The sequence below is a fragment of the Aotus nancymaae genome, unplaced genomic scaffold (assembly GCF_030222135.1).
Source record: "Aotus nancymaae isolate 86718 unplaced genomic scaffold, 86718_ANA_hifiasm-v0.15.2.pri h1tg000010l, whole genome shotgun sequence".
In the NCBI taxonomy this organism is placed as follows: Eukaryota; Metazoa; Chordata; class Mammalia; order Primates; family Aotidae; genus Aotus; species Aotus nancymaae.
The window spans coordinates 11,648,414-11,663,104 of NW_026988421.1; the positions used below are offsets into that span (position 1 = coordinate 11,648,414).

Sequence of the window (14,691 nt, forward strand, 5' to 3'; positions counted from 1 at the left end):
CAGGGAGCGTGGGGGAAGTCTGTAGGGAGAGTCAGGGAGGCCCCATAGCAGGCAGTGTTTGAGCAATGGCTGAAGTTTGCCAGGGGTGGGGGATGTGGCTGGGGGTAAATGGAATTTCTGGCAGAGGGAACAGCATGTGCAAAGGCTCAATGAAGAGAAAGCAAAGCTGAACATGCCAGAGCATGAAAAGAAGGAAGGGTGCCCAGGAAGGGTGGGGCTGGAACTGTGGCAGGAAGAATAAGAATGGGGTCCTGAGGGTGCACTGAGGAAGCTGATCTGACCACTCTGGATAATAGGATTTGGAGATTAAGGGAGAGGGGTGTTGAGACAGGCTCCCAGGCCATTTGTGGATGCAGGCTGAAAAGGAAGAGCACATTTAGAGAGACTGCAATTGCTACAACACTAGCAATAAAACCCATCGGAAATGCTAAGTTTGAGAAGCCTAGAACACCCTGGCAGAGTCAATGGCATCCAGAAAGAGATGTGCACTAGAAGTGAGGGATTCATGGTCATCAGTGGGACCAGAAACAAAGCATTCAAGAGCTTGGCCCTGGAGTTGGCTCCTCTGCCCACCAGGGCAGTGACTGGGTAAGAAACCTCAGGTCTCCACTCTGATTCCTGTTAACCTGGATAATTCTCACTAGGTGTCAGCTCCCCCAAAGGCAGGAACCACATTTGTCTTATTTGGCACCTGGAATTGTACCTTGTACACAGTAAGAGTTCAAAAATCTTGGTGGATGAAAGAATGAGTGAGTAAGTGACCAAATAGTACTGACCTCAGAGAGCTGCATCACGAGGATTAAACAAGATATGTACAGGGCTGAGCATAGCACATGCATGCAGTGAATGCTCAATAAATGTTACCTCAAGTAGAGGCACTTCCTCCAGAATGGTGAGGCCTGCACCCCAGGCTGTCAATATCTCAGGAAGAAACATAGCTAGAAAGACAAAGGGAGGTTCCAGTGAGGATAGGGCCCTGAGCCCCAGCAAGAAGTAAATTTCAAGCAAAGACAGTGAGTCAATTTCAAATGCTGCTCAGAGATCATAAGGTTAGAATGAGAAGTTTCCATTGAGTTCAACCTAGAAGTCTGTGTTATTCTGTTTCGTGTTGCTATAACAGAATACCTGAGACTGAGTAATTTATAAACAACAGAAGTGTATTTGGCTCATGGTTCTAGAGGCTGGGAAGTCGAAGAGCATGACGCCAGCATCTGGCAAGGGCCTTCGTGCTACATCACTCCATGGTGGAAGGGAGAAGGGCAAGAGAGGGTAAGAGCAAAAGAGCAAGAGGGGGCCAAACTCACTTTTATAAAAAACTACTCTTGTCACAACAAACCCACTCCTGAGTTGACAACATTAATCCATTGATAATGGCAGAGTCCTCATGGCCTAATCACCTCTTAACCAGTTCTATCTCATAGTATCATCACAAAGCCAATCACATTTTAACTGAGTATTGGCAGGGACATTCAAACCATAGCAAAGTCCTTTGCCAGAGCAGCCTGGTGAAGGATGAGAGAGAGACATCTGACCTCTGTACAGTGGGGAGGCCAGACTCTTCACCCCTCTGCAGGCTGTTAGGGCTCCTATACAACAGAAGTGGTGATGACGATGACAATGATAGTGAAAATGGGAACAACTGCACTAACATTCACCAAACTCTTTAAATGCCAGGTCCCGTTCTAGGCCAACAATACAGCTTCATCCCATTTCATTTTCTCACCATGACTTTGAAATTACACCCAAGAAAGAATGAGATCTCCCCTAGTAGCTTCTATTTCCAAACCAACCCCATGGCAGAGTCTGGGCCCATACAACTCCCCACTCCTTCCTCCAGTCTCCATGCAGTGTCCTGAAGGAGGGAGCCCTTAATGACACCAAATCCCTTTGGAAGCTCCTCACTGAGGCTGCTCCCCTGGCTAGCGAGCTCCCAGGAGGCTCCTATCTTGATGTGAGGGGAGCTGCCAGCTTCAGATGTGGCCACCAGATACCAGGACAGTATCCAAGTTCTCACAGGTCAGGTGGCTGCCCATAGGGAAACCGGTGTGTCCTTCTGCACAGGAGCACTGGGGTGAGTCCCTGCGCCTGCACTCAGTCAGTCCCAGGCTCTGTCCACAGAATGTGCTGCTTGTGGACAAGTCACCTCACTTCTGGCAGCTTTAATTGACTCATCTATAAAATAAAGATTATATATACAAATTCCTCAAGGGTTGTTCTATGAGGACTGTAAAATTGATTTTAGGAAGAAAAATTCCATAATATGTCAAAGCCATGAGAGATGATCATCAGAGTCTGTCAACCATGGGAACCATTTCCTATCAGCAGCCAGAATTAATGATGCACCATGACGTCCTCTACAGCAGCCTGGACCTTGACCAGTCATCCCAGGACCTCCTCAGAGAAACCTTTTCTGCCACCCCTGCCTTCCCTTCCTAGCCACAATTACACATCTCTTCTTCCATCTGCAGCAGAACATCGTGGCAGACGTTGAATAGTGCCTGTTCACCAGCCAGTGGTTCCTCTCCCTTTACTCCTGTGGACAGAGTCCACCTCAACTACAGAGTCAGAAAAAGCCAAATATTCACTTGTCCAGCCTATCCTGCAGTTAGCACATTTGCTATGTGATCTGGTTCTGGCTAGTAGAAGTGATGAAGGGCATCTGCTGGGGAGCTCTAGGAAAGCTTCTTTTCCTCAGAGAGATAAGAGGAGAAAAAGTCCCTTCTTCAGCTGGACATCTAAATGGGACTAGCTGTGATGCCTGGAACTGCTGCAGTCATTTTGTGATATGAAGTGACAAGCCTGAGAACCAAGCCAAGACCTTGAGGATGCTGGTGGAGAAAAATAAAAAGGGCCTGGGTCATTGATGGCACCGCTGAGCTGCCAAACTGGTCCTGGGGCCGCCTAGCTCCAGACTTCTTATGATGTGGTATGATGGACATTTGTTATTATTTAAACCATTTGTAATCAAGCCTTATTTCTTGAAGCCCAAATCATCCTGATGGTTTCTTTTTTTCTTATTCTTTCTTTCTTTCCTTCTTTCTTTATTTTTTTTGGACCAATCAGCACTTCTGGCTCACCTGATGGTTTTTCTTAATTGTTATTTTTAATTTTTTTCCCATAAGTTACCGGGGTACACGTGGTATTTGGTCACATGAGTAAGTTCTTTAGTGGTGGTTTGTGAGATTTTGGTGCACCCATCACTCAGGCAGTTTACACTGCACCTTATTAGTATTTTATTCCTAACCCCCCTCTCACCCTTCCCTGCAAGTCCCCAAAGTCCACTGTGTCATTCTTATGCCTCTGTGTCCTCATAGCTTAGTTCCCACGTATCAGTGAGAACACACAATGTTTGGTTTTCCATTCCTGAGTTACTTCACTTAGAATAATAGTCTCCAATCTCATCCAGGTCACTGCAAATGCCATTAATTCATTCTTTGATGGCTGAGTAGTATTCCATCATATATACACACCACAGTTTCTTTATCCACTCATTGACTGATGGGCATTTGGGATGGTTCCACAATTTTGCACTTGCGAACTGTGCTGCTATAAATACGCACGTGCAAGTATATTTTTCATATAATAACCTATTTTCCTCTGGGTAGACACCCAGGAGTGGGATTGCTGGGCCAAATGGTAGTTCTACTTTTCCTTCTTTAATGAATCTCCACACCGTTTCTCACAGTGGCTGTACTGGTTTACATTCCCTCCAGCAGTGCCTGATGGGCTGTCCACTTATTTATTCAACTGCTATCTATCGAGTGCCGACTGTGCCCTGCCCAGTGTTGAGTCTAGGGCCCCACAAACAGGATACGTTCTCTGCCCTTAAGATGCCTGTGATTTGACAGAGGGACCAGCAGACTTTTCCTACAAAGAGGCTTTGTCTTTGTAGACCACATGGTCTCTGTCAAGATTATCCTGTTCCACCATTGTACAGCAAAACAGCCATAGGCAACACATAAAAATAGGCATGGCTCTGTTCCAAAAGAACTAAAGAACTGTATTTGTAAAAATAGAAGGCAGGACATAATTGGCCTAAGGGTCACAGTTTGCTGGCCCCTGTCCTGGATCCTCAGAAGTTCTAGAAATTACGTCTCCCCCTGCCTCCCTCATCCTGAGCCCTGTGAGCTTCAGCAGTGGCCCTGGCCACACAGAATCTAGACCCAAGTCTCCTGACCACTGGCCCACACCTGATTCCTACTTACTTTGTGCCCTGAGGTGAGTCTTGGCCCTTTCCTGAGAACAAGAGCGTCTGAAGAGAAAAGCCCAGAGGTCCAGGCTGACAGGTGGCTGGGTGGCAGGTATGGGTCAGGACAGTGCCCACCTGGGAAAGCCCTTTTGGGAATCAAATATTTCCCTGCAAACCAGCCCCTCACCCCAACTCCTAGGTCCTGGCAGAGGGCTGGGGCACATGGATAACCAACCGAGATGTGGTCCTCACACCCAAGAGCATCTACTGGGTTGGACCAGGCCTTATGGACCCATTAAAAGTGGTATAGTCTCACCTTACAAAGAAATCAAGACTAGGACAAGTTCAAAAATACACTCTAGTGGCAGAGCGGAGATTTGAACTTGGGTCTGTGAAATGTTCTCACCACCACACATGCCTCTCCCCCAGATCCAGGTACCCTTTCCTCCCTGCAGGAGGGGTCAGAGGCAAATAAGTACACGTGGGTCTCACACCATGAAAGCAAGTGGAGAAGTCGAGCCTCCCTCCTTTCACAGCTTCTGGGTCTCCGTTTTTCCCCAGCTCCACAAAGCAGAGGTGTGGACAGGGGATGAGAGTGCTCAGCTCCCAGACCCCAGGGATTAGCAGGTGATTGTCAAGCATCTGAAAAGACACAGAGTGCTCTTGTCATTATTAGACCATAATAGATTCATATTCACCCCCTCCATCTGAAGGCGTCTATTTCAGGTTTAAGGTAACAATAGAGTATTGTTCCTACTCCAGACTCGGGTACCACCCTGAGGTGATGGCAGCACCCACCCAGCCCCATCCTGGCGCTGACTCCTGCCTTGGGGCAGAGGTGGCACTGCCCAGGCGTCCAGGCCATTATCCACTCCCTCCTACACTCCTAGCAAATCTCCTGGACAGTGACGAGGGGGCTCAAGGTCTATCCAGAAGGGGGAATGTATAAAGGAGCCAATTTGCCTGACACCTGGTGCCCGGCACTCGGCAGTCAACATAAACTGTCCTCCCAATGCCTGTGGCCAAAGGTCACCAGTGACAGCCCATGGCTGTATACTAGGAGGTCAAAAGGTGGACAAGGAACAACAATTACTTACTACACAGACAGAATGCTTGCTGTATACCCCATCTATGCTCCTCAATTGAATTCAAACTTTGCATTCAAGGTTTTACAACTATCCCATGGTAGAGCTTAGCATCTGTCAGCTAATAAAGTAGGCTGGGCATGGCCACGGGAAAGCACACCGGATCAGCAATCAGGAGGCTGGGTGCAGGCTGGATGCACCTCAGTGTGACTCTCTAGGCCTCAAGTCTCTCTTGTGTTTTTTTGTTGTTTATTTTTGAGGCGGAGTCTTGCTCTGTCTCCCAGCCTAGAGTGCAGTGGCCCCATCTTGGCTCACTGCAACCTCCACCTCTCCGGTTCAAGCAATTCTCCTCCCTCAGCCTCCCAAGTGGCTGGGACCACAGGTGTGCACAACCATGCCTGGCTAACTTTTGTATTTTTAGTAGAGGTGGGGTTTTACCATGTTGCCCAGGCTGATCTCAAATTCCTGACCTCAAGTGATCCTGCCTACCTCAGCCTCCCAAAGTGCTGGGATTACAAGTGTGAGCCACAGTGCCCAGCCGCCTCAAGTCTCTTCTCTGTTAAATGGGAGATAAATATATGGCCCCCACCCATTTCACAAGAGTGAGGTAAAAGTCAAAGGAGAGAGTAAGCCACTTCCTGGCTGCATAATCTTAAACAACAGATTATACATAACTTCTTCAGGTCTTAGCTCCTTTGTCTATAAAATGGGGAAATTCTTATTCATACAGCTCCAGAGTATGACAGGAGATGAAGCCACCAAATGCTTCGTGCAGTGCATGGCCTAGAGCTCAAAGTTTCCCAGTATTCAATTAGAAGATGCTTTGTAAACCGTAAAGTCAACATGCAGTTGGCCTCCCATATCCACGGGCTCTGCATTTGTGGATCTAATCAACCACAGATCGAAAAAATTCGGGAAAAAAAAATTTATCTGTATTGAATATGTACAGACTTTTTCTCTTGTCACTGTTCCTAAACAATACAATATAGCAACTATTTACACAGCATTTACATTGTATCTGGAGATGAGTTAAAATATACCAAAGGGTTTGTATAGGTTATATGCAAATACGACACCATTTTATATCAGGGACTGTGCACCTGCAGATTTTAGTATCCTCAGGAGGTCCTGGAACCAATCCCTCATGGACACCCAGGAACTGCTATGACTGGAGAGCCCTCCCCCTCACCCTGTCCAGTCTAGCAAATGGCAACCTTAAGTTTGTGTGCAATTTCAAATGTACTTAGGCCCTGAGGGTAAGAACTAGGTTTAGGGAAGTTTAGGGTATTGGGTTTTTTTTTTTTAATTCTCTGAAAGGTCCCCAAAATAGCTGCCTGCCCAAGGCAGCAACCCAGAAGCAGTGAGCAGATGAATGTGGAGGCTATCCCTATGAAGCCAAGGCACCATATGATTGTGAAGGAAGAGGACGAGAAGGAGGAGGAAGAGGAGGAGAAGGAGGAGGAAGAAAACAAGCAGAAGAAGGAGGAGGATGAGGACAAGGAGGAGGAAGAAGAGGAGGAGGAGGAAAAGGAGGAGGAGAAGAAGGAGGAGGATGAGGGGGATGAGGGGGAGGAGGGAGAGGAGGAGGAGGCAGCAGCAGCAGTTCCTTCCTGGCTCCAGGAGGCAGCTCTGCACCCACCAGTGGCCAGAGAGAACATGTAACCAGACACCTGTTTTTCCAAGGATGCCAGGCTGAACATCCCTCCCTGGGTGTAGCTAGATGGAGGTACAGACTTCACTGTGTCTCCTGCCGAACTTGTGATACTGCAAACCCAAAGGAGCCCTGCTTGACCTCCAGTGGCAGCTTTCAGAAAGTGAAAGGGATCAGTCCACAAGAAACAGGAAGATCATGGAGAAAAAAAATACAACCTGCTGGATCACCCCACCACCCCGCAGCTGGCCCTAGGGGCCCCTAGCACATCCCGTCCCAAATTCACCTACCAGTCTAATGTCTGCTCATCCCCCAAGGGCCAACTTGCAGAAGTCTTGCCCCTCTGCAAAGCCACCCACTACCACAGAACAATCTGTCTGTCCCTCCTGTTCTCCCACAATCCTTCACACTCCATCCTGGGCTCATTTGCTGAATAACCATGCTCCTGTCTCTGACATGGACAGGCAGTGGCTTTGCTGCCAGAAACACAGGGATGGAAGCGGCCCCTCCTCAGAGCAGCCCAAGGAAGAGATGATTATGAGACAAACAAGGAAGAGATGATTATGTCTCAATACAGGGCTGTTGCAGGACCTATGTGAGCAGAACGCTGCACACACACAGAAGGAGAAACCCAGCCCAAGGAATCTAGAAGGCGCCCTGGAGGTGGGACATCTCAGGGAACTTGGAAGGACAAGTAAGCGGCCACCAAGCAGAAGAGGGGAGGACAACATTCTAGGCAGAAAGGTTTCAAGGGGCTGTGTCAGTCCTGGGGAATGGCTGCATTGAGGGGTGCCTGGGAAGGGAAGCCAGTGCCTGTCTTCTTGAGGCAGAAGTTGGAACCACTTTGTGGAAGGGAAGCATGGTCAGATGTGGCTTTTAGAATCATCACAATGTCAGCAAAACCAAGAGGGACAGCATTTTAGAGGCTATTGCAAAAGTCCAAAAGAGTGAAGAAATGAGACTGAACCAGAATAGCAGCCGTAGAGGTCAGAGATGACAGCCATAGGGAGAGGGGAACGGATTTGGTTTTTTTTTGGTGGGGGATGGAGTTGAGACTCTGCACTCTGTCGCCCAGGCTGGAGTGCGGTGGCTCGATCTCAGCTCATTCTCTTTTTTACTTTTTTTAGAAAGAGAAAAAAGAAAGAAAAGAAGAAAGAAAGAGAAAAAGAGAAAGAAAGAAAGAGGAAAAAGAATGAAAGAGAGAGAGAAGGAGAAAGAGAAAGAAAGATCTCAGCTCATTCTCAGGTTCAAGCGATTCTCCTGCCTCAGGGTCCTGAGTAGCTAGGACTACAGGCGCCTGCCACCATGCCTGGCTAAGTTTTGTATTTTTAGTAGAGACAGGGTTTCACCATGTAACCCAGGGTAGTCTCGAACTTCTGAGCTCAGGCAATCCACATGCCTTGGCCTCCCAAAGTGCTAGGATTACAGGCATGAGCCACCATGCCCGGCCGGGAACAGATATTCTTCCAGGAGCTGTTCAGCAACTGGGGTCCTTATTATTCAACCACCACTACTAAGCAGGTGCTCCTTGCAAGTAGCCATCAGCTTCCCTAGTTCTCGCCTCTCAGTCGGTAAGTACAGATGACCATAAACTTTTAAATAGTAGACATTTAAAACAGTGTAAGTTTTAAACAGTGTGTGTCAGGAGTATCCGACACATAGGTGTTAGACCTCCCTGACCCTGATAAGAGCTGAACAAAGAACGTGGTTATACAAACTGAAAACCAAAGAATCACACCTAGGCTATCCCAACAAGGTCAGCGGTAGCTCAGCTGGTGCCTAAAATAAAACAGCCTACAGGAAGGCCATCAGCAAACCAGTGCTGGGCCAGGGAGACCTGGGAAGGGGGAGGCACGCGCACGAAGACCAAGGAGGCAAGAAGCCAGGCTCCCCCGGGATCACTGCACACCACTCAGCTCTCTCCAGGTGGCTGTGTGACTACGGCCTCATCAACCCTCTCTGGGCCTCAGATCCTGCATCCACCAGCTGGAATTGAGGGTCTGTGATATGCCCACAGGTGGCCACCATCTTTGACCCCCACAGCGGGAGGAGAACCACAAGCAGGTCAGGCTCGGCCTCCAGCCTGCCCAGAACGCCGGTTCCCAAAAGCAAAGACATTAAGCACTTCCTGCCAAGGGAGGGAAATGCTTGTTTACAGCCCTGAGCTGGTCCCGTCCTAATTTTCAGGAGAGGGAAAGGTGCCCAGAAATCCTTGATCACAATGACCGAAAGAGCTGCAGGCTCAATATGCCAGAATCTCTGGAGGAGTTTGAGCAGGGGCCACAGACACATGGCTCTGGGCGCCCCCAGCACCAGAAACAAAACAAAACAAAAATCCTTATTCTCCCCAGCCCCAAAGCCTTTCTTTTTCGAATGAAAAAATTCTTGAAAAATCACAGTTTCTGAAAATAAAGTCTGCTCCCTTACCATATTTTCTCATGAAGTTAAAAATACAAGTGTTGAAGGGAAAAAAAAAGTTTTGCTTAAGGTCAGAGGGAGAAAAAGGCACGTTTTTTGAAATCTTGAAAAACAAACAGACTCAGCCCTCTTCAGCCGGCTCTCTGGGAATGTGACCTGAGTGCCGCTGGGGTTGGAAAGCCTTGCTTAAAGGAAAGTTTAAGGCCACACCCAAGGCGGGAGATCAGTAGCTCAGACACCATGTTGCGAGCTCCCCTCCGGATGACCAGCCTGCCACTACTGGGACATGGGTGTCCAGGGATGGAGGGGCTGAGGCCAGGTGGGTGAGGAGGGGCAGGGAGGAGGGAGAGCAGCCAGCTTGCTGCCCTGGAAATCAACCACCCCCAACCCCGCACACACACCCAAGCCAGTCCACACTGAGGGATGCTTGTCCAACCAGAGGCAGGGCGTGGGGCCACGTTCCAGCCAAGCAGGAGCCCACCATGTCGCTGCACCAGTGACACGGTGAGGTGCAGCAGAGATGCGGTCCACTCCAGGGCAGGGTCACGGACACGGGATGGTCCCTCGGCCTGGCCTACCTGTCTCTCAGCAGTAGCTAGAGAACGCCACAACAAAGCTTTGGGGAACTCAGGGAAGCAGGGCTCAGAGGCCACCCATCCAGTCCATCCCTACTTATTAAGCACCTACTATTTGCTAGACCCTGAAGCAGACACTGAACTACAACAAGCGAGACAGACAAGGTCCCAGCTGGCATGGAGCTTACATTCAGGTGCTTGGAGTCCCTCCACTTTCTCCTCCCTGGAACCCCCATGCCCCGTCCAGAAACCTTCTGCCACTCCTGCTGGGGGGTACTGATGTGTGTCCAGGCCCTCGGTAAGCCACGCCCTTCCCCACCTCCATCAGGGCTCATAAACTCCAGGGAGGCTCTGCAGGCAGAAAGGGTGAGAGGGGAACAGAGCCCGCACCATCGTCTCTAGCACGGCCAGCCCCAGAGGATGTGACCCATTTGTTTACTGCATACCCACGGCCTCCCAGTTCTGGGCTAACCCTAAGAACAGGGGACACAGGCACAGGCCGTTCCTACCTGTGAGGACCATCCAGCCCAGAGACGGCAACCAAAAGCAAAGGGTTAGGATGAACCCGGGGCAGCAGGGAGGAGCAGAGCTTTGGAATCAGACAAGCTCGGTTTGGATCTAAGCCTGACTGTTTCCTGGCTGTGTCTACCTGGGCGACTCACTCCACCTCTGAGCCTCAGCATCCTTTATGGTATGGGGGAGATGATCATGCCAGGCTTGCACACACATGCTGTGACCATGCAGCCCCGGCGTTTGATACGGCGCAGTCATAGCCATTCTCCTCTCTATGCTTTGCGAGGTGTGGATGGCAGTGTGGGTGAGGGGTGGGGGGTGGACTTTGCCAGAGGAAGGCCAAAACAATTTAAGAGGTGAGATGTCCATTGAGCTAAGCCCTAGAGTTGGAAATACAATTTCTACAAGAAGAAAAAGAAGAAAAAAGAATTCTAAGCCCAGAGGAAACGTATTTTTTTTCCTTGGGGCCTTCAAATGACATTTCCTTATCTTGAAATGAAAGATTTGTGATGAATTATTAATAATGGATGGGCAGATGTAGCTTTTCCCTCCCTTCTTCCTCTCTTCCCTCTTTTCTTCCCTCCCTCCCTCCTTCCTTCTCTTCTCTCTTCTTTCCTTCCTTCCTACCCTCCCTCTCTCCTTCACTTCCTTTCTTCCTTCCCTCCCTCTCTTACCCCTTCTTCCCTCCCTATCTCCCTCCCTTCCTCCTTTCTCCCTCCTTTACTCCTTCCCTTCCTCCTCTCTCTTGCTCTCTCCCTCCCTTCCTTTCTTCCCTCCCTCCCTTCTCTCTCCTTCCCTTCCTCTCTTCCTCTTCTCTCTCCCTTTCTCCCATCTTCCCTCACTTCCTTTCTTCCCTCCCTTCTCCAATCTTCCTTCCCTCCCTCCCTCTTTCCCTCCCTCCCACCCTCCCTTCCTTTCTTCCTTCTTTCCTCCCTCCCTTCTCTCCTATTCTTCAACGTAAATGTATTGAGCACGTGCTCTGTACCAACACTGTTCTAGACACAAGAGACACGTTAGTGTACAAGACAGAAGGACATCTCTAGGACCTTACATTTCATCCTCACAACCGTCCAGAGTCATCACCAACGCCACCTTACAGACAAGAAAAAGAATTATACCAGCAAGCTTGTTAAACACACCAAGGCTTTGTGTCCAAACTGATAAAAACAATCGGCCTTCACCCCCTGACTCCTCACCTCCCCACCTTTTCCACCGAAACCTCTCCATCCAGGCAAGGGAATAGGTGACCAGCCCCAGAGCGACTGCTTCCAAGGGGTGCCTGCATGGTGGGCTGCAATGGGGAGGCGGGCTGACCGGAGACGACAAATCTCCCAGCCTTTCATTATTCCTGCCAGCCACTCCAGCACAACCCTCTCCCTTCCAATTACAGTAAATTGAAAGGCAGAGTCAACAGAGGCCTCCAAACTCCTGAGAGAACTGAACTTGCCCTGGTAACTTCAGGAAGGCTGAGGGGGGCCCTGCAGCCCTCCAGACCCCACGTGTGACTCTCTCTATATCGTGCAACCAGCAATTAGACAGAACTAAAAAATCCAATCACAAACTGTGGCAAGAATGAGTCTAAAAAACCGAACATACAAAAACACACTTTTTCCAAACAAGGAGGCAGATCTTGTGGCAACTTATGCAGTGAAGATTTTACTTCAAAGGACTGAAAGCACTTTGGGAACTCAATTAATGGAAGGGATTACTCTAACAGTGAGCTCAAATTGCCCCGACGAAATAGTTAAGAGTCATGGTGACTGCAGGGTACAGGGTGTTCATTACACTATCCTCTCTATTTTTTGAGTACATTTGAAATGTTTCATAATGAAAAATTTTTAAAATCCTGATAAACACAACACCTAAAGACTACAGAATACATAAAAATGAAAGTGAAATATTTGCAGCAGGGTTCATAGAAAGAATAACCCCTTGAATTTGTGGGGTGCTTTGCTCTGTAAAGTACTTTCCACGTGCAGCGTCCAATAGGAGCTTGCAAGGAAAGTGGGGGTTAGGAGCCCCATTTTGCAGACAGGGAAGCTGAGACTTGCCCAAGGAGGTTCTGCCAGGAGGTCATGAAGTGAGGACTTGACCTTGACCACAGGGGCTCTTGCGTGGATTTCACCCCTCCCTATTCTGGCCAGGTTGGCCCCAGCACTCAGTGGCTCCCTGCTCCCCAATGCCCACCTCCCTCCATGGATATGGCTTTTATCGAACAAGTTTTATTGTTGTTAAACTTTTGTGCCTGCCACCACTCCTTTTACTATGCCAGCGCCCCATTTCTGCATCACAGCATGGGCTCTTAAGAACTGCACCCACGGCCCCCACAAGCGGAGTGGAGCTGATGGCTCATGGAATGTCCATCCTCCCTGCTGGGCCTTTGGCCCTGAGGCTTCTTTGGCCAATGGACAGTCCTAGGTATAAAATGTTCCCAGTGGCACAAATCAAGGTGCAATGAAACACTTCCCCAGGGAAAGACTTAACTGTGACAAACCCTGATTTGCCTTTTCAGAAACTGTCTGGGCCAGGACTGGCCACAGATTCCTCTAATCTCTGCCCCCAACCCAGGAATCAAGCCTTGGGGAGCCTGGCCCAGGGAGGTTTCTTCTTACCACCCAGCCTCCCACTGTACCCAGGACCAACCCAGGAAATGCTCTAAGTGACAGTTTCCTAACCTCTATCATTAGAGATGCATTTGAGAAAACACGAATCCCTTAGTGCTCCGCTACCTCCACCAAAGTCTGTCCTTGTCACCCCTAGCACTGGCTGCCCCCAGCCTGAGGTGCCCTAAGAGATGCCAGCCAATGTGACCCCATGATGTACGGGTCTGATGACTTCACTCTAGAAGGGAGCCCTGCGACATCTTCTCTCTGGATCCTCAGAACCTCTGTTATGTCTGAAACCTCATAACCTTTCCTGAGGAACACATCGTACCTGTTCTGTGCTCTGGGAGTGTTGCAACAGCCCCTGGCCAAAAGCAACAGAGCTCAGAGCCAGATCCCCACACAGACTGGCAAGTCCTTCTGGCGGCCCAGGACTGGGAGCGCGGGTGCCTGTGCTCTGCACAGCCCTGCCCAGGGCCTCCCCTCAATTTCCAGGGGAGACCCTGGTAAGACATCCCTTTGCCAAGATAGCTGGCTTGCACCCAGCACTCACACTTGGGAGAGACCAGCAGTGCCAATGGGAGCCCAGTACACACACTCGGGTCTGACCCTCCACCTCTGTCCGTTAGGCCCTTTCATCACCTCCTCATGCTTCTCGCACCTCTAAATGGCTAACAACTCCCAATAGCCACCCACTGACGACTGAGGGGCCAGAGCAGCCTGTTCTGCACTGAAACCCCTGAACACAGTAGCTGTGGGGCACTTGAGATGTGGCTGGTGCAAGTTCAGAGGTGCTGTGAGGTAAGAGACACTGGATTGTATATGCTTAACACAGAAAAAGGAAAGTAAAATATCTCATTAATAATTTTCATTTTGGTCAGGCACAGTGGCTCACGCCTGTAATCCCAGCACTTTTGGAGGCTGAAGTGGGCAGATCACCTGAGCTTGGGAGTTTGAGACCAGCCTGACCAACATGGAGAAACCCCATCTCTACTAAAATACAAAATTAGCCAGGCGTGGTGGCACATGCCTGCAATCTCAACTGCTCGGGAGGCTGAGGTAGGAGAGTCACTGAAATCTGGGAGACGGAGGTTACAGTGAGCTGAGATCACACCATTGCACTCCAGCCTGGGCAACAAGAGCGAAACTCTGTCTAATAATTTTCATATTGATGATGTACTAAAATGATCAATTGCATATATGATGGATTAAATAGCCAGGCTCACATTTGTAATCCCAGCACTTTGGAGGTCAAGGCAAGAGAACTGTTTGAGACTAGCTCAGATAACATTTCTACAAAAAAGAAAAGGATTTTTATATTAATAATATGCTAAAATGATAACCATTTGCAGATACTGGATTAAATAAAATATATTATTAAAATAATATCAGCTGTTTCTCTTTTATTTTTCTAAAGGTGGCTGCTAGAATTTTTTCTACTTCATAAGAGGCTCACATTTATTTCCACTGGACAGCACTGGCCTAGACGGTGGTTCTGACATAAACCATCTGGGTCCAAACCTCAGCTTCCTTGACTGGTTGTTTGATGTCGGGCAGGTTTCATTTCCTACCTGTACCCAGCTTCCTCCTCATCTGCCCACAGGGGATCCAAGTACCGAAGCACACTGCCCAGAGCTGGGGAGGAGTCAGAGAGATC

General features: G+C 49.1%; 1 protein-coding gene across 1 annotated transcript in view; it reads right to left on the bottom strand.

Moving 5' to 3' along the window:
• The window catches only part of GRK5 (G protein-coupled receptor kinase 5), a 237,525-nt gene that overhangs the window by 155,331 nt on the left and 67,503 nt on the right, over positions 1 to 14,691 (bottom strand). The gene's annotated exons all lie outside the window — the stretch shown is intronic.